Source organism: Panthera pardus, unplaced genomic scaffold, assembly GCF_024362965.1.
Source record: "Panthera pardus isolate Hobbes unplaced genomic scaffold, ASM2436296v1 HiC_scaffold_13, whole genome shotgun sequence".
NCBI classification, from domain to species: domain Eukaryota; kingdom Metazoa; phylum Chordata; class Mammalia; order Carnivora; family Felidae; genus Panthera; species Panthera pardus.
In genome coordinates this window covers 146914817-146919790 of record NW_026526688.1, presented here as the reverse complement: position 1 = coordinate 146919790, position 4974 = coordinate 146914817, and the positions used below count along the sequence as shown (strand labels likewise).

Here is a 4974-nt window from a genome sequence, read left to right as displayed (position 1 = left end):
TCACTTGTCAATTTTGTTTTTATCAGTTTTCATAGATTTTATTTCCTCATTTATTTAGAAGAAATTTTATTAGGTGCCTACAAATTTAAAATAATTAAATCTTCCTGGTCCATAGGACTGTTTACCTTTAAAAAATAAATATTGTAAACTCACCAATTTTAACATATCTGATTTGCTACAATCCACTGCAGTTATTCTTTTTTCCCCCAGCTGATCTTGGTGAAAGTGTTTGTCCCTTGCTTTGTACTTTATCTCATCTAGATGTGGTCGAGCTATTCCTTTTTTAATGTTAAATTTTATGTTGAAAAATAATATGCATCTAAAGGTGTACAAATTATAAGTACACATTTCGACAGCTTATCATAAGGTTAAGCTCACCTGTGTAACGAGCATCCAGATCAAGAAAGAGAATTTTAGCAGCATTCCAGAAGCTCCCTCATATCCTCATATGCTCACATATCAATAGCGCTCCAAGAACAACTTGTCCTGACTTCTAACACTATAGGTTACCTTATTTTCTGCAGTTTAATTGCTCTGTGCATCTGTACATTTATTAGCTAGTATTAATGCAGCAAATAGGAAACAAAAGCTCACAAACACTCTACAGAGTTTCACAAGACACATGGCAGGGGAAAAAAGTAACTTAAGAAGGATCAAAGTATCCTAGGGTCTTCATGGATGCATTCCTGGGGACATAGGGGTCTCATTCCTGAAGAGGGCATGCCTACTGGCATCCCTCGAGCAGAGGGAAGCTTGTTGGTGGGCCCATGGGTGGGTCTCATATCAGGTGGAGGAACCATAATGTCTGGAGGTGGTATTGCTTGACCAAAGGAATGGGTGGTGTCCCCCATCCTGGTGGATACTGAGCTGGGGCTCCAACAATGCTGCCAGTAGTAGCAACAAGAGTAGCTGCTACAGTGCCTCTTCCCTGTGGAAGGCCCCCAAACCCTCGGACAGGCTCTGCTAATCCAGCAGGAGCCTGGGGAACTGGAACACCAGCTGGCATTCCTCTGCCAGATCTTCTGCCAACCTCAGGGCCTCCAGCAAATGGTACCTGAGAAATGCCTTTGGGCATTTGGGTACTTTGGGGGGGGGGGGTGGTCCTTCCACAGTCATGGAAACCAAGTTCTCCCCACACAGCAACACCAGACCCAAGATCCGCTTTTCTTCACGCTCCAGATGCTTCACATTCTTTGGCTTGATCTTCCTGAATTCATCACAATCACAGAGGATCAGGTTCATATGCTTGTCAAAAGCCTTAAAGGTGCCAATGGCCAATGAAGATTTGGCCATCTTGCAGGATACATCTCATTCTATGGTCAATGTGCTGCTGCAACTCGCTTTCCCACAGTCATAGTTGGTGTTCCAAAACAGCACCAAATCCAATGTCGATTTCAGGATCCTTAATACCTACAGCTTAGTGAAGACTACAGATAAAGGTATGATGCAGGCACTACCACAACCAGTGCAAGTTGGGACAGAAGCTTCAAACAGTTGATAGAACCTGGTGTTTCATGTGGAAATCAGCTACCTAGATGTTCCAATATGACTGTAACCATCTCTTACTGTCTCAGATGAGAATGCTTGTCTCAGTTCTGCCTGGAAACTTGCCATGGGTACTTGCTGCTGAGATCGCCTTGGGTAAAGCTGACCCTCTTGGTTGCTTAGTGAGGCTGTCCTTCTATGTTTGACTTGGACTTCCACCTCTGGTACATCCTGTGCTTTTCTGTGGTCTGTCTCCAGTGTAGGCAGTCCCTGGCTGGCTCCCTGGCTTGCACTGTTGGCTGCTCCTCAGAACAGACCGTCAGGCATCTCCGGAGATTACTCCACCTTGCCGCTGTAGGTTACTTTTGCCACCAGCTGTTTAGGACCACAAACTCCAGCTAACCACAAAACTTGGGCTCCCTGTTAGTGCCAAGGAAGGAGGATAGCTCATATCCAGCCATGAACACTGATATGGTAAATCCTGCAACCTGCTTCTATCACTGAATACCGGTAACTGTTAGTCATGGACACCAGCCCCTGATCACACCTGGATAGGCTGGAGATGTCAGGAGGAACATTCTCTTACGTTGTATTGATGTTCTATCACAACCCGTGAGAACACCAGAGTAATTGATTAGAGTTTTGTTAATGAGCTATCTTGAAGCCCCATGGCCCAAGCAGCAGGATCTCCCTGCTGGAGTCTGATGACTGGTTTTGCCAGGTTGCTCTGCACCTGCCAATCTTGTGGCGGGCAATGGGGGCCACGCAAGCCTGCTACTGATCCTGACTTCCTGAGTTTTTCCCCCAATGAATGCTAGTCCAGCAAGCCTGGTGTACCTGCCATCTGGTCATTTGTCCTTATTTGTTGACATTACTAACTTATTGCTGCTGGAAAAAATTATCTAAAAATGTTAAAGATCCTACTGGGATATTGATTAGTATATCCCTCTTTACAGTGCACAACAAGGGTGAATAATCATGGCTTGGCATTACCAGCCCTGTAGGGATTTGGGGCTCTGACAGAGGTGCTTATGGAAACAGCAGGTGCTTTGGCTCAGTTCCTAAGAGGCCGACTGTGTGCTGTCTGCCTGTTTAGCCCCTGTCAGTATCATAGAGATTTGGGGAGAATTTTTACCCTTTAACATATTATGGGCTTGCCTCTTTTCTGGCTTCCTCCTGTGTCTGTTCCACCATTTCTTGCTGTGATATTTTGGTTCTTTTCACCTTCCAGAAGCCAAATTCCTTACTTTCTGCTTCTGTACTAACACTCCAGTAAAGCCACAGTTTAGCTCCTGCCAGGCCACGTTACTATGTTTATTTTTTTTTATCTCATTTATCCAACATTTTCATCTGTTTGTAACAGACATAGTTTTAATATTCCATGTTGATCTCTCTGTGAATTTTAAGCATACTTATTTTAAAGTCTCATTTATTTTCTATTACTTGAGTTTTGTGAGCCTCAATTATTTATTTTGTTGCCTTTTCAGATTTCCTTGTATGATTTAGAATTTTAATTTGGTCTTCAGTGGGCAGCTGGCCACTTACTTTTTTTATACTCTGTATATTCACCCTTCCCTTTCCAGTAATTCTGTTGCTGTCCTCATCAGTCTTCTGAGACCATTGCCTAGAGTAGGCTTTATATCAGTGGCTTAAGACTTCCATCCTACCTAATACAGACACAGATGGTTATACATAGAAATACTTATGTGTGTATAGTATATGTATACTATACATACAAGCACATATGTAGAGCATTTTAGGGTTTGTGTGTACATGTATATTTTATGTATATCATGTATATGTTAGTAGACATATGTGTGTTTCCTATCTCTGTCAACTGGAAAAGCCTGATGTGCCAATAACAACTCAGAACTTGGTTTCTAATATTCTCCAATAAAAGAAACCTGGGCTCCTTAGAGAAAAGTCTCATTCTAAAACTGGGGCAGGAAATATACAAGATGAACTGGAGTACCCTAGAGTATCTGCAAGTCAGGAAGTTCTCAAAGCCCTTATTGAGAGACGTATGTCAAAGGTATATGAGAGCCAAACAAAAGAGTTCCTGATGGCCAGAGCTAGAGCAATCTGAGAAAAAAAACAGTAAAGTAGTACTGGATTATAACCCAAAGTATAAAATAACTATTCTGCTATAAATAAATGATTCATAAAGGAATTAAATGGGGAAGAGGGAAATCTGTGCAGAAAAATTCCAGATTTAAGTAAATGTTTTCTCTTAAGGAGATGGTACCTGACATCCCACCCTTTTTGTGTAGGCCATACATAGTGACTTCCTTCCTAAGAGTACAATATGGAAAAGGGAAAAAGAACAAGCCTGTAGTAGAGAGATCTGGCAAACACTGCCTCAACCAGGTGATTAATATTAATATCAAGAGTAAGTCATCTTAGTATTAGGTAGGCTTGATATAATGATGAAAATGGTACTTACCCACTGTGGTCTTCCTTTCAAAAAACCATAACTCCAGTCTAATGATTAGAAGGACATCAGACAAGTCTCGATAGAAGGCATCCTACAAAATACCTAACCAGTAGCCTTCAAATCTATTAAGATCATCAAAAGCAAGGAAAGTGGAGAAACTATCACAGCTAAGAGGAGCCTATGGAGATACGGCAACTAAATGTAATGTGATATTATGAGTGGGACTCTCAACAGGAAAAGGATGTTAGATAAAAACTAAAGAAATGTGAGTAAAATATGGAGTTTAGTTAATTATGTATGAATATTGATTTATTATAACAAATATAGCATACTAATGTTAGACGTTAATAGTAGGAGTAATTGGATGTGGGTTATATGGGAACTCACATACTATCTTCTCTATTTTTTTTTTAATTTATTTATTTTGAGAGAGACAGAGAGAATGTGAGCAGGGGAGGGCAGAGAGAGCATGAGAATCCCAAGCAGGTTCTTCAGGGTCAGCACAGAATCTGACATGGAGTTCAAACCCATGAAACTGTGAAATCATGACCTGAGCCAAAATCAAGAATGAAATGCTTAACTGACTGAACCACCCAGGTGCCCCTGTCTTCTCAGTTTTTCTTTAAATTTGAAAGTGTTCTAAATAAGTCTATTTTGAAAAATTACCTGATTTTTTTCAGTTGTGGTGTACGATGGATTTACTATTCTTTCCTTTTCATCTATATGTCTATCCTAAGGCTAATACCATAGGGAATTGATAGAGGGTATTGAAATCAAGTAGTATAGTCATGTAGGTATAGCCTAAAACTCTTGTTTTTCAAAAATTGTTATCATCTACTCCATATTCTTTGTATTTCTTTATAACATTTAAAATTATCTTGCCAAATTCTATTAGAAGCCTGCTGAAATCACGACTGAGATTATAACGAATCTATAATCAGTTTGGAAAGAACTGATGAGATTACTTATACTGTATCTCTTAATTCAGGGACAACAATATATCTCCATTTATTTGGGTTTTATTTTCATTTCTCTCTGCCTGTTGTGGGGAGAGA

General features: G+C 40.4%; 1 pseudogene; it reads right to left on the bottom strand.

Annotated features, from left to right (window-relative positions):
* Positions 1-653: 653 nt before the first annotated feature.
* LOC109275004 (small nuclear ribonucleoprotein-associated protein B-like) lies at positions 654-2679 on the bottom strand (annotated as a pseudogene).
* Positions 2680-4974: the final 2295 nt, after the last annotated feature.